Genomic DNA, 15548 nt, shown 5'->3' with positions numbered 1-15548 from the left:
AAATGATAGCCTGAAATGGGCTTCAGACAACACTTCGTTATTCCTTTGTAGAAGCAGTCTCTCAGGTGATGAAGCTGAAATGGCTTGCTTCTTGGCACAGCCCGGGTCAAGGGAAAAAATGCCAAATTAAAGTGAAAAAGAAAAAGGAAGCATCAGAAATAGAACTTGCCCATAAACTTAAACATATGGGGAAAAAAATTGATCTATTCCAGTAAACTTTCCATCCCTGAGAAGGGCCGCTGAACTCGCACAGGCAGACACATCGACTGGTCCAGTAACTCAGCTCCTGCCCTGGTGCTGCCTGAACCCCCCACTGCCGACCCCCGAGAGGCTGCTGCACGCAGCCTCCGTGTGGTCACTGTCCTTTTGCTTTTAGTTTTTTCTGCACTTTTTTATGGAAAAAAAAAAAAGAGAATTCTTATCTAGTTTTAGAAAATTTACACAAAGCATTTTAAAGTTCTTTATTGAAGCAGACTGTCGAGCTACTAAACTCTCAGTCAAAATCTTGCTCTAACATTTCAGATAGGGAATCTCATGGTGACTCAAAGCTATTTCATTTTTCTTTTCAATTTTATTTTTTAATTGAAGTACAGTGGATTTACAATATTGTGTTAGCTTCAGGTATACAGTAAAGTGATTCGTGTGTGTGTGTGTGTGTGTGTGACAGCATGTGTAAGCTCTCTCTCAGACTCTTTTCCTTGATACGTTATTATAAAATATAGTTCTCTGTGCTATTTAGTAGGTCCTTGTTGGTTATCCATCATATATAGTAGTATGTATATACTGAGCCCAAACTCCTAATTCATCCCTCGTACACTGTTGATGGGAATACATATTGATACATCCATTATAGAGAACAGTATGTAAATTCCTTAAAAACCTAAAAATAGAGTTACCATACGACCTAGCAATCCCACTCCTGGGCATACGTATGGAGAACATTATAACTTGAAAAGATACGTGCACACCAATGTTCACAGCAGCACTATTTATAATAGCCAAGACACGGAAGCAACCTAAATGTCCATCAAAAGATGAACGGATAAAGGAGATGTGTTGCATATATGGGTTTCCCAGGTGGCGCTTATGGTAAAGATCCTGCCTGTCAATGCAGGAGACTCAAGAGATGTGGGTTTGATGTCTGCGTTGGGAAGATCCCCTGGAGCAGGAAATGGCAACCCACTCCAGTGCCTAGAGAATCCCATGGATTGAAGACCCTGGTGCGCTACAGTCCATGGGGTTGCAAAGAGTCAGACAAGACTGAAGCAACTTAGTGTGGCTGCGTGTATGTGATGGAATATTACTCAGCCATAAAAAAGAATGAAATAATACCATTTGCAGCAACATGGATAGATCTTGAGATTATCATACTAAGTGAAGTAAGCCAGATAAAGACAGATATCATATGACTTTGCTTATATGTGGCAGCCAAAAACAAATGACAAAATGAACTTCCCCAAAAGTTCATCCAAAATGAACTTATATACAAAATGGAAATATACCCACAGACATAGAAAACAAACTTGTGCCAAAGGAGAAAGAGAAGGGACAGAAGATTTAAACAGACATTTGTCCAAAGAAGACATACAGATACCAAAAGGCACATGAAAAGATGCTCAATGTAGCCATTGCATTTTTATAAAAAGACTGAAATATTCAACCCATCTTTCTATTAATAGAGCCATTGCGGTACTGCCTGGTGGCTCCCCTGGTGGCGCAGATGGCAAAGAATCTGCCTGTAATGGAAGAGACCCGGGTTTGATCCCTGGGGGCTAAGATCCCCTGGAGAAGGGCATGGCAACCCACTCCAGTATTCTTGCCTGGAGAATCCCATAGACAGAGGAGCTTGGAGGGTATAGCCCATGCCTACTATCCTGTGCTATCTTTGGTGGGCAGAAGGACGTTACCCACCCCACCGTGTAAATGCTGGGTTCCCTGGGGCTGGTCCTTTCCTGTCTCTCTGCCCACTGACCACAGGGCATGCTGCCCCTCCTGTGATCACCACCCACATGGTACTAATTTCCAAGTCAGTCTTTTGAAAGGGATATTGAAGATTATTCACTGCAGAAGCAGCAACAGAAGCGTTTATTCAAAAGCATTCTACTGAGGTTAAAAAACATATTGATATGCTTATTATTAAAAAAGAAAAAAGAAACCCAAGCCAAAAAACCAACCTGGGACCCTCAATAGACAATCCAAAGCTTTGTAGGGAGAATCATCAGGTGATAGACAGCAGGAGACGCAAGAGATGTGGGTTTGATCCCTGCGTTGGGAAGATCCCCTGGAGCAGGAAATGGCAACCCACTCCAGTGCCTAGAGAATCCCCACCTCCAGTGCTGCAGGAAACACCCACGTCAACCTGCAGCCTCCTCTCTCCTCTCATCTGCAATTATTACTAATGAGATGTGGATTGATGGCTCAGCAGGTAAAGAATCCGCCTGCAATGCAGGAGACACAGGAGACGTGAGTGCAGGTTCAATCCCTGGGTTGGGAAAATCCCTGGAGGAGGAAATGGCAACCCACTCCAGTATTCTTGCCTGGGAAATTCCATGGACAGAGCAGTCTGGTGGGCTACAGTCCCTGGGGTCGCAAAGAGTCAGACACGACTGAGCAACTAAGCATGACAGATTGAGGAAAGAACATTATCCTTATGCTCTTATGTCATACTTATAAATGTAAAGTTTTGATTGAAATGAAACATGTACATGACGGAGTGCACAGACGATATGTGTACATTGCAAACGGGCTTTCATTTTTGCCAAAAGAATACTGTGAACACAGCACTCTGATGGAAGCCCCTAGAAACTCAGCAGACAATTCTTCAGGCCTCTCCCATTTCTCACTCCTCCTCCACTCAAGCCTAACCCCTGCCCTGACCTCTAACACCATAAATTAGTTTGGCACGTTTTTGAACTTTCTATGAATGTAATCACACAGCATGGATATTTGGCAAGACCACTTGGATGTTACAGAGAGTCAACCAGTCCATGGGAAAATGTTCTATCTGCCTCTTGACTGGTTGTTGTCACCAGCCAAAGTGGATGCCCTCTGCTTTGCAAACTGGGTTCTGTAATATAATAAACAACCTGTGATGTCGCATCTGTAAAGCCTACGGAACACAAAGGGCCTGGCAAATGGAAGTCTCCTCATGTTTTTCTCATAATTTTCCACTTTCATGGCAGTAAATCTCTGATGGTCCCACTGGAAGAGGCCCTGAGTCTCGGAACATTTTTCCTACATGCTGCTCAACAGCTACCAGATGTGACAAAGATGCCCTGGGCTGCTGCTTGGCATAGATCCCCCGAGTGGCCGGGGAGGCGCTCTGTCCAGGGGGACCACCCCTCTCCTGCAGTCAGCACCCAGCACACATGGAAACTGTGGGGCCATAGTGGCAGCAGTTGCGTGTAACACCCTAGTCTGGATTTAGGGACCTGTTGTAAAAGGCAGGCTATGCTTCCAGATGTGGCCTAAAATAGAGAGACCAGAAGGGGGGACAACGTCCAACAGTCATTGCGTGTAAAGCCAGGGCACAAATGCCCTCCTGCTATAAGTACACATAAAGCACATGCAGTCAAATCCAGCCAGAGCCCAAAGCCACCAAGTCCACTGTGAGAATCTTCCAGAATGAGAGTGAATTGAGATTTATGACCTAATTTCCCCAGCATCACTTTAATTCACCATCATCTCCCATAATCCAACGTCTTTGGAGAGGGGTGGGACAGGGTTCGTATTAGGTAAGGTGGAAAACATGGCATTGTTGATTAATACGGGTACATAAACACATAACCTCGTCTAAGAGGAGATGTACCACTACTTGCCAGTTTCAGAACTAGCTGCTATAATATCCCTAGAGATAATACTCCCTTCAGATCAAATGCAACTTGAAAACAAAGGTATATGCTAGAGGGGCAGTAATGTGCTGCTCTGGGAGGTCGCTCTCTTTTTTCAAAAGTTTAATTAAAAAAAATATTATTTTAATTATTATTTCTATTAATTAAAAAAATTTTATAATGGTGTGTTATGTTGGAGATGGCTGTCTTAGACATTTCCACACCCTCTTTGGTAGGGTTTTAATTCCATTTCTCTCTGGAATTTTGAATCTTCTGTTCCTGTTGCTTTTCCTGAACAAACCGCTTCCTTCAGTAGAAATCCTGGTTATCACAAGTTAATTCTGGATTACTCAGGGTGAGAGAGGTTGTGTGTGTCTAGGTAAATAAACACGCCATCAGGGAGCAAAGCGTGGAAACAATGCCCGTGGCTGCGTCAGAGGCCAATTTTCAGAGAGGAAGAAGCACCTCAACTCCACAAACACCCTGACTGAAGTTCCCTCCACTCAGGTTATGACTTCTAGGGGACAAGACTATAGAATCAACGGGAAGAAAGTAGATAATCAGAAATAGTGGGCACTGAGGCGTCTCTGGGTTGGGGCTGGACTGTTCAGGGGCTGGTAGTGTTTTCTCCAGTTTACCTGGAGTGGCCGACACGGGAGGGGGCTCTCTAGCTTTTCAAAGCAGCTTCGACAGAGCCCTCGGCAACCCACTCCTGTATTCTTGCCTGGAGAACCCCCATGGACAGAGAGGCCTGGAGGGCTGCAGTCCACGGGGTCACGAAGGGTCCAGTATGACTGAAGCGACTAAGTTCACACATGGGACAAAGCCCAGGGACAAGGGCTCTCCTCACCCTTCCAGAATCACTCAGCAGTCAAGTTCCATCACCCAGCTCCCCCCTTCACCATCCCCCGACCCAGGACACAAGGATGGAGACTCGGGGCTGGGGGCATTCAGGAGGAGCCACCTCTGACCACTGCCAGCCCGTTCTAAGCCAGACCCTCTCCTAAGATCCCTATCGGTCCAGTGAGTGAGGGACATGCACACACACTTGTCTGTAATAATAATGATAATCTTTTTTCATAACTAAATGACACAGAGGACCCTGAGAGCACAGAGAAGGCAGGGAGCCCTCTGGGAGGCAGTGGCAGGGAGGCATGCTAAGAGGCTAAGGGGGGCTGTGTTTGGGAGGGTGACTGGGGCTGATAGGGGCCCTCAAGGCAGCCCAAGGCCAAATCCTTCCTCCCTCCCTGACTTAGCAACCATGGCAGTTCCTTTGCTTCACCAGAACTTGGTTTCCTGCCTAGGAAATGGAAACTGTAGTGAGGATTAAATAGTTGAAGCATTCAATAAAGTGCCCAGCACTGGGTGAGCCCTTTTGATCAGCAAGGGCACTAAAGGCTTAAGAAAACATTTGCAGATAAAATGAGTGAAGAATCTACCTCTCTGGACAGCCATTCCTTGCTGAGTGGGGACAAGGAGTCACCGGTCATTACTAGCTGGGAAATAGATGTCTCTTTGGAACACACGGCAGTCAACGAGCTCCTACAAAGGACAGCACGAGAACCACCTGGCAATACGCAAGCGAGCACCTTGCCCAGGAAGGCATGAGGGGTTTAATAAACACGATCCAGGGAGGACGGCTCCATCCCCCCAAACCACTCATGAACATCAAATGCCAAGAACCAGCCCTGTCAATGTTTACAGGTTGCTCCTGTTCTAAAACTCATTCTTCCCCTCCCTGCTTCTCAGGGTCTCAGCTTTGTAAGGGAAGAGGCGATATGAACAGGTCATTTATCTGCCAGCAGGCTGTGTGGGACCAGCCGCTGTCCCACTCATCTGACCCCCTGGAAATCTGATCTGCATTGATTTAAAGGAAGAGGAGGGGGCCATCCAGGGTGTTTCATCTTTTCAAATAACTGAGATTTGATCTTGGCTGGCACAGCCCTCTCCAGTTCCACTTGGTTTGGCACTTAATGCTGCCCTGAAAACCCTCCTTGCAGGGCAAGACCATTTCTTCTGCGTTATCTCGTGGTCACAGGGCTGCTGCACTGGGCCACAGTTGGGTTTCTGCGGCGCTGGTCCCTGCATTCCAGCCTGAGCCCGGCAGGAAACGGAGCCTCTGCAGCTGCCAGCGTTTATTTACACACATTCCTGCCTCAAATTGAATTAATGAGCATAATTTAACTCAGCCGATGTCCTCCCCGCCCTCCTTCCTCTCTGCCCCACACACTCTCCGACGATCTTACTGGGATGGGACTCTGGTGGCCGGGACCTAACTCAGGCTTCTTCCCCTTTAATGGCCTACGAACCCCCTGGGACTCTGGTTACAAATGCAGACTCTAGTCCAGTAGTTCGAGACTGGATTGAGATTCTCAATCTGGATTGATATCTGGATTGATATCTCGAGACTGGCCTGAGATTCAGCATTTCAAACAAGCCCTCTATTCAGTGACACTGGGGCTGCTGGCTAGGGGCTGCACGAATTACCGAAAAACTCACCTGCGCTGCATATAATAAGCCCCGTCCTCAGTGACTCACCTGAAGGCAAATGTGACCCCGTGAGCCTCCTGACAAACCTGACCTAATGTAAGATTTCTCAGAAGTGGGTCCACAGGGAATCCGTTTCCTGCGTCTACCTTCTCTGTGTGTGCATAAATAACACGGAATAAGTCCTATTAAACCCCAAGGCCTATTAACCCCTAAACACAGCCATACACCAATTCCAAAGTGTAGGGGTTAAAGGAGTTGGATTAGGAATGCTGGGACACTTAACTTTTACACAAAGAGCAAAAGGAACCCCACATAAGAAACTTTGGTGTGGATGTGGTTAGATGCAGGAGATCTGTTTATTGCATCGGGCAGACCCTGGAGGAATTTCCTGCATGCCAAGCCAGAGTCAGAGTGCATGGAACTTTCTCTGAAGTCTGCAATGAAACCAGCAGCTCTCCTGTGTATTCACACACTGCCTTCGCTCGTTACTCCTGGCAAAAATCCTTCCAAATTCTACCAAGTGTGGAAAAGGATTAAAAGGGGGAGTGGGGAGAGAAACATTCCCCCAAGACAAGAGAAGGCAAATTAATATATTTCAAAACCACTGTCAACGTGCTGGATTTTGCTCTTCCTGGATACGAATACATGTAATGCCTCCAGCAATAAATATCCTTAACCTTGGACCCAGCACTGTTTGCCCAGGTCCACACACACTCAGCATTTGACTGCTTCAAGAGAGAAAGTCCCACATGTCAAAATGTGTGCAGAAAAGTAGATTTGGGGAACTTCTTTTTAGAGGAAAGATTGAATTTATCATGGAACATATTTCTTCGAGAAACTGGTAAAATGAACCACCTTTCTACCCAAACCACAAAGACTGCAAATTCCTTTGCTGGAAAAGTTGGCTGCTCTGTTGAAAAGATTAACTTAGTCTGAGTAGCTTTAGGAGGGGGCATGCAGGAGTAGATGGGATTGCATTTTTCATTTAGAGACACAGAACTTGTAAAGACACTTAGTAACTCTTGGGAGAGGAAGAATGGTATCTTATTGTAAAGATTTGTCTGGAAATTTTACATGAATTGATCTAAAGGTATTCTAGAAAGATCCTCACAATGCCTAAATTCTGCTGCAAAGCCAGAAGTCATCTCAAACCTTTCATTCCCACTTAAGGTCTCACTGTAAAGACTAACAATAAGGGAGCAGCTTCCCTTGGTTTTAGTGACTGATCCACTCAAGTTGAAACTACCCCTGTGTTTTAATTAATATTATGAAATAATGCTAATCATATGTTTTCTTTTCTCTTATTTTGGTTGCTCCTGATTTGACAGAATCCTGAAAAAACAGAGAAATTACACTTTTTAACCTGGTGGAATGTTTAACTACTTCGTGTGTGTGTGTTTAGTAGTTCAGTCACATCCAACTCTGTGACCCCAAGGACTGTAGCCCACCAGGCTCCTCTGTCCATGGGGATTCTCCAAGCAGGAATACTGCAGTGGGTTGGCATGCCCTCCTCCAGGGAATCTTTCCAACCCAGGGGTCGAACCCAGGTCTCCTGCATTGCAAGCGGATTCTTTACCGTCTGAGCCACCAGGGAAGCCCTACTTCATGCAGAGCAAGTTTGCCAAGAGACAACCCTCTATGGATGAGCTGCTGGCTTCCCTTGAAGCAGAAGGAAAAGGAAATTCGTTCTTTGAGCTGCTGTGGACCCTGACAAGCTCTAGGTGTCTATATGTGGTTTACTTCTGACTCTAGGATTATGTCCTTCTTGAGTTCTTAATGAGCACAGCCACTTCCTAAGCTACGTCTGAGGGGGCTGAGGGTCTTCCAGAATGGTGTCAGAATTCATGGTGACAGATTTTGGTAGAAGACACCTGGGCAAAACTGTGATCTATAAATTAATTTAATCTGAAGACACTATAGCAGCATACAAAAGTTTAGAAAGGCACTTGCTCTAAGACACATGAGAGGAGACACCCCATAGACGTGACCACTGACCGGAACCCAGAGTCAGATGGAAGAGCAGGGGGCGACCATGACAGGACATCAAAGGGAAAACCAAGAACTAGCCTGAAAGAAGGCAAGAGGAATGGAAAACTACCAAATATAAACAACTCTCTGTGAAACAAAGCAAAGCGACGTAGAGAATTCACACACAGTACAGCTTCAAACACATCACTTTATCGGTCAGATGTTCATTGTTTAGAGTTCTGAGTTTTGGAAGCTCATTTCACCCTATCGAAAGTTTAGGGGATAAAGAGGGGTGGGGCTCTGTGGACGACCTGGCCCCAAAATGCAACTTTCTAAAATGACAAACTCCATTTTAGAGAACTAATGGTTACCGGGGGGAATGATGGGGAGAAGGGATAGTTAGGGAGTTTGGGATGGACATGTACACACAACTCTATTTCAAATGGATTACCAACAAGGACCTACTGTAGAGCACAGGGAACTCTGCTCAGTGTTATGTGGCAGCCTGGATGGGAGGGGGGCTTTAGGGAGAATGGATACATGGATATGTATGGCTAACTTGCTTTGTTGCCCACCTGAAACTAATATAATTGGCTATATTCCAACATAAAATAAACAGTTAAATAAAATGACAACCCCAATCTTAGTAGTTACATAAATACATATAGAAGAATAAATGACAAATTGCTTTTCTTAAAAAAAAAGTTTTTGGGGAGCAAATGGCCTGAAACAGCCTCTAGAAGATGATAACCCATCACTAAGACCTATGCCAGAAAAAGGTCTTCAAAGGTTTGAACAGAATTCACATTCGTGCCTTGTATGAGAATACTGCCTTTGTTCAATTATTCCACTAAATCTGAGCCATTGAAAACACTGAAAATCTAAAGGACCAATTTTTCTTTTAACAAAATGAGCACATCCCCAAGTAGACAACTTCATTAATTATCTAAAGTTGTTCCTTGATTCTACGTTTCCAGTTCAAAACAAACCATTCTGGCATAATAAGCTATTTTCTAACATTGTGATCATCTCAGATTTTTAAAAATCTCATCTAGAATCAATAAGTTTATATAACAGAAAACTACAGTAACGTTCTAATTTTTTATTTAATTACTTTTCAATGGTGGAATGAAGACTTTTTTTTTTAACAGCCTAGACAAGGGCTACAATTTTATTCATTTAAAATGATTCAGTCATCAGAAATTCAAGAAAAAATGAAACTCCTATGCCCTCTATTTCCTTTCATTTCTAAGAATTAATTTTCCCACATTGATCATAAGAAGGTAAAACCCAGACTCACTATGTTACAGGGCCTTTATTTATGGTCACCCTCATTCTTTCTTGATGCCATGTCTTGGAAAATTTCTCAACAACCTTGTAATTTCCTTTGGTGAAATTTTAAAGCCCTCTCCTTCCAGCTTCATTGCCCCACCTGGCCTTCTCCATCACACTAAGACTTCTCATGTCCTTCCCGTATCAATCACTCTCCCCTCCATCCGTCTCTGTTTCCCACCGCTGCTGCTTCTGGTTTCACTGGACATAGAAATCACCGTACCTACCGCTTTTCTTTCTTTTAATGAAGGTGCTGTACTGGGTACAAATCAAACTTTTTCCTTTCTTGTAATATCACTTTACATGACACTGAAATTCTACGTCCCAGAGTGGTCCTTGGTGTCAGATCCACTCCAGCTTTAAGCCACAAGCCTGGAATGCTTCCCCTTTTGACTAAAGGCACAAACCCTCTCAGAGAAGGTCTGTTTCTTCCATGAAATCATCTCAGATTTATCACAGGCCAGCTGCTAATGAAACTCTACCTATGACATTTTCTTGACCAAAACCTCCTCTCCAGCTATGTGCTTATATTTATTACTCTAAAAATAACCAATCCCTTCAACAGAATAATGAAAATGCTGTCTGATAATGCTTTTGTTTAGAGAACTTACATTTCTGCTAAAACTATCTGTGAGCCACTAACTTCATCAGTTTTATCTCCAGTAATAAAACTTTTGGAAAATGATTAGCTTAGTACTTCCTTGAACTAGGTACTCATCTCTATTCCACATTTGCCTTTCCTTTAGTATTTGCTCCAAAACAGCTATTTCCATTAAGTAATTAAACCTTAATATTAACCCTACACAAATACCAACATCAACAACAAACACTTAGCACAGATATCACCCATGTAGCTAAAAGTTATTCAACTACAATTTCAACTGGAAGTGTTTCAAAATTTTTTAAATCTAGAAATCATTCTTCTGGTGGGAAAAATGTATGGTTCGTGCACTGGTTTTTTGAGCACACTTCAGAAAATGGTAAATTAACTAATCAATCACTTCTTACATGCACACATCCTGTGCCAGGCTATTTCCAAATGTTTGACTATTTGGCATCTGCTTTTGTTATCAATTCAGCAAACAGATATTAAGCACCTATCACACAAAGTCAAATCCATTCTCCATTTCTACAGGAGAGGTGTTTAATTCTGCTTTATTAATACATTCATTTAAATACTTACTGAATGCCAGGAAAGAGCAGAGGTAGGTACCAATGATATATTGAAGAGTGTTCACTTTCCTCATAAACTTACAATTTAGAGGAAGAAATAGATATGAATTATGTGATTAGATAAATATAAATAGGGGAAGAAACTGACATGAATTATGAATCCACATAAATACAAATAGAGGAAGAAATTGATATGAATTATAAAATGACAAATATAGATTTTTAAAAAGTGTGATAAAAATAACATAAAATTTACCATCTTAAGCCTTTTAAGTTCAACAGTGTGAACTATCTTTACATTGTTCTGCAACAGATCTCTACAATGTTTTCATCCCGCAAACCTGAAACTCTGTTTCCATTGAACACAGCACCCCACTTCCCCTCCCAGCATCCCCTTCTATCTTCTGTCTCTATGACTTTGACTACTCCAGGCTCCTGATACAGTGGAACCACAAGGTGTCTGTCTTCTTGCGACTGGCTTATTTCACACAGCCTACTGTTCTCAGGATTCATCCATACTAGGTAGAGGCTGCATAGTATTCATGGCATGTACCGATTGCGTTCATGTAACTGACTCAGGATTCATCCATACTAGGTATGTAGAGGCTGCATAGTATTCATGGCATGTACCGATTGCATTCGTGTAACTGACTCAGGATTCATCCATACTAGGTATGTAGAGGCTGCATAGTATTCATGGCATGTACCGATTGCATTCGTGTAACTGACTCAGGATTCATCCATACTAAGTATGTAGAGGCTGCATAGTATTCCATGGCATGTACCGATTGCATTTGTGTAACTGATTACATGTCAACAGGCACTTTGCTGCTCCTTCCTCTTGGCTATTGTGAATCCTGCTGCTTCGAACAAGAGTGTACAAATACCTCAAGATTGTGCTTCCAATTCTTTCGGGAATAAGAAGTGAAATTATGGGATCATGTGGTAATTCTTTACTTTTTGAGGACCCTCCATACTGTTTTTTTGCAGTGTCCACACCATTTTACATGCCCACCAACTATGCCCAAGGATTCCATTTTCCCACATTTTGCCAGCGTTTGCTGTTCTTTGAGTCTTTTTAAATAGTGGCTATCCTAATGTGTATAAAATATTATCTCACACACAAAGGTAGATTTTTAACTGTGGTAAGTGCAAGGGAGAGAGGTAAGTTGTGTTAAGAGAACACATACCTAGGAGGGGTCCACCTTGTCAAGGCCATAAGAAAAAGTTCCTGCAGGAAGAAACGACTCATCTGAGGTCTGAACACCAGGTGAGCCCTAGCTCCGTGCAAGGTAGAGACCAGGGCATTTAGGAAGTGGGGGCAGGAGCAGCTACACTGTGGGAGCTTAAACAGGGCCTACCCGGGAGTGAAGGAAGGCCAGTGTGGGTGGGGCGGGAGTGGGCGCTGGACAAACAGGCCTGGCAAACGGCTTGTACTTTTACCCTGAGCACACTGGGAGGCCAGGGGGTCAACTCCATCAGCTTTCTGTTTTGAAAGCCACTTTGGCTGCAGAGGGCTTCCCTGGTGGCTCAGATGGTAAAGATTCTGCCTGCAGTGCAGGAGATCCAGGTTTGATCCCTGGGTGGGGAAGATCCCCTGGAGGAGGGAATGGCTACTCACTCCATTATTCTTGCCTGGAGAATTCTGTGGACAGAGGACCCTGGCAGGCCACAGTCCATGGGGTCACAAAGAGTTGGACACGACTGAGCGACCTGGCTGCTCAGAACAACGGGTCTAGACAGATTTTGAGAAACCAGTCATGAGGCTACTCTACTGCAATGGTCCAGGCATGAAATTCTGTAGCACTAACTAACTGGGTGGGAGCAGAACCGGATGGAAGGGGACAAGGTAAGAGATATTTAGGAGGTAGAAACAGTAGGGCTTGTATCCAGCACAATGAGGTTGGAATAATGGCCTGAAACTCTAGAAGGAATAAAAAGGATGGGGGTTCATACAGTCTTAGGAATTAAGAATCCTACTTGAAATTGCCACTTGCAGAACAAAATAACCCCCTGTTCAGAACAGATCTAGTTTACTTTCGGTGGCACCGGTTACTGTGATGCCAGCGACTCCTTAGTTGGTTGCATCTGTGTGCATGCTCAGTCATGTCCAACTCTTTGTGACCCCATAAACTGAAGACCATCAGACTCCTTTGTCCATGGGATTCTCCAGGCAAGAATACTGGAGTGGGTTGCCATTTCCTCCTCCAGGGAATCTTCCCCACCCAGGGACTGAACCCATGTCTCCTGCATTGGCAGGTGGATTCTTTACCGCTGAGACACCAGGGAAGTCCTTTCAGCTGGCTGCCACATCATAGAAAAGTGACAAAAGGCCTCCATCCTAACCTCTTCCATCCCACGTCCAGGAGGATGTGGTCAGGGAATTAGCCAGCACTTTGGAAAAACCACCTGAAGTCAGATCCAAGCTTTATAAGTCTTGGTTTATACACTTTGCTTAAAGCAATTAATAAGCAGCGATGAACAGCAGCTCCGGAGGCCCCAGAGTTTCTTCTTTAGGGGAAGCCTCCTGTAAGACCCAAGACCCTTTTCACTGCAGGTGACAGAGATCAAAGTCAGGCACCCACATCATGCTGCCGAGGAAGGTCCTGGAGGCCAGGCTTCTCCCAGGCCCCAGTCTTATCTGAGCCTGGGTTTCCCACCTCTTAATCTTGCCTGCACTAAATTTAGTCCTGGAGCGTGAAACTGCTGTTTAAGAGCTGGGCTGTCTGATACATTAGTTGCTGTCCAGATGTGGCTACTGGGCACTTGCCATTGAATCAGCCTGCCCTGGGATGCCCTCCAAGTCCAACGCATACACTGGCTTGCAAAGCTTTAGTGCAGCAACACAAATTACCTCTTTAATAATTTCTTTTAATGTCGACTACATGTTTAAGTGATACTACTTTGGAAACAGTGGGCTAACTACATTAATAAAGCTAACTTAATCTGTTCAATTTTCCTTTTTTTAATGGGGCTGCTAAAAAATTCAAAGCTATAATGTGTCTCCCATTATATTAATATTTCTATAGGACAGCATTGCTCAGGACCACGTGACTCTGAGCCATGTTGAATTGTTGGCTGCAGAGAGAAAGAGGTCCATGTCAGAAAAACTTCTATTTCCTTTCATCTCATTTTTGAACAACCACTTCATGTCTTCTTTTTCTTGGGGGGGCCATGGCAGGAGAAGGGCATAGGAAAGCCCCAAAAGTAGTCAAATTCCCTTGGTACCCTGACTCTCCAAACTCTGAGGCAAGATGCACAGTAGGGAAATTCACCAGCTGCTTTTCTACAACATAACCAGTTTCCCGGAAGGGAAGAGTTCCTGTTACCTTAGCTTGACCCAGCTGATTTTATCCTTTGTGTCTGTAACTTAGCAATTTTTTTGTTAATTAGAACCCTTTTCAGAAGTAACAGAAAGCCAACTTGAATTGCATTCTTCTGCAAAAATGGGTATATATTGATTTAATGTATCTGGAAGTTCACAGATCATTCCAGCCAGCTTCAGATAGAGCTTGATCCAGGTGCACACTCAATGCCATCATCTCTCACTTTGGCTTTCCTCTGTGCTCGATTCATCCCCGGTCACACACTCTCTTGGTGGTGGCCCATGGCATCTTGAGACTGATGATATTCCTAATATATAACAAACCCAGCAGCAAGAGAGCTCCTCCCTTCCCTCTTAGTTTCTATAAATAATCCCTGAATTGTCTCTAAGTGGCCTTGGTGGGACACCATGCTGTTCCTGAATCAATCCCATGGTCCCCGAGACGAAGATCCTGCTTGACTAGTCCTGGGTGGCAGGTCCAGACCCAGAGGCAGAGCAGCAGTGGAACCAGCCCTGTTTGAGTGCATATTCTGAAAGAGGGGATGGGACTGGGGGGCTGGGGCCAGAGGAGGGGAAAAGGGATGTAGGGCAGGCGGCAGGTGAGGAGATGCTGCCGTGGGGTGGAGTTGGGGAAGATGTCTCCATTTCTCTATTCCTGTCTTTTGCCAAAGGAATGCCAAACACAATGGCTGGTTAATCCAACTCAAAAAGCATATGATTTCAATGAACACTGGATAGTTTGTAGCACCCTGAGAAGGACCAGCACATCCACATGTGCCCTTCGTTCTGTTTCTATCCTTTAAGACCAGGGATCCCTGACACACTGTTGGTGGGAATGTAAACTGCTGCAGTCACTAGGGAGACCAGTGTGGTGGTTCCTTAAGAAACTAAAACTAAAACTATCATTTGATCCAGCAGTCCCACTCCTGGGCATATATCCAGAGAAAAACACGATCTGAAAAGATACCTGAACCCCAGTGTTCACAGCGGCACTATTCACAATAGCCAAGACATGGAAATGACCTAAAGATCCGTCTGGTCTTGAATTAGCACACAGCATCCTTGAAACAAGAGGCCAAAATAAAACAAACTGCCAGGATGGAGAGAATGGCGCAGGGGGCAGGGCTAGGAAAATTTCGGCTTTCTGTCATGTGCTTAGAAAAAGGCCATTGTTTGAAACTGGCCTGACTAGGGTTCACAGGCAGTTGTTGCTCAGTCGCTCAGTCATGTCCAACTCTTTACGACCCCATGAAACACAGCATGTCAGGCTTCCCTGTCCTTCACTATCTCCTGGAGCTTGTTCAAACTCATGTCCATTGAGTCAGTGATGCCATCCAACCATCTCATCTGAATGAAGAAGATGTGCTACATATATGCAACGGAACATCACTCAGCTATAAAAAAGAACTAAAGAATGCTATCTGCAGCAA

The 15548-nt window shown here is 44.3% G+C and overlaps 1 protein-coding gene across 4 annotated transcripts in view; it reads right to left on the bottom strand.

Annotated features, from left to right (window-relative positions):
- The window catches only part of ATP8A2 (ATPase phospholipid transporting 8A2), a 481981-nt gene that overhangs the window by 98363 nt on the left and 368070 nt on the right, over positions 1-15548 (bottom strand). The window lies entirely within an intron of this gene.

This window comes from Bubalus bubalis, chromosome 13 (assembly GCF_019923935.1).
Source record: "Bubalus bubalis isolate 160015118507 breed Murrah chromosome 13, NDDB_SH_1, whole genome shotgun sequence".
Classification (NCBI taxonomy): domain Eukaryota; kingdom Metazoa; phylum Chordata; class Mammalia; order Artiodactyla; family Bovidae; genus Bubalus; species Bubalus bubalis.
Note: the sequence above shows the minus strand (reverse complement) of the source record. Positions and strands in the feature narration are given on the sequence as shown.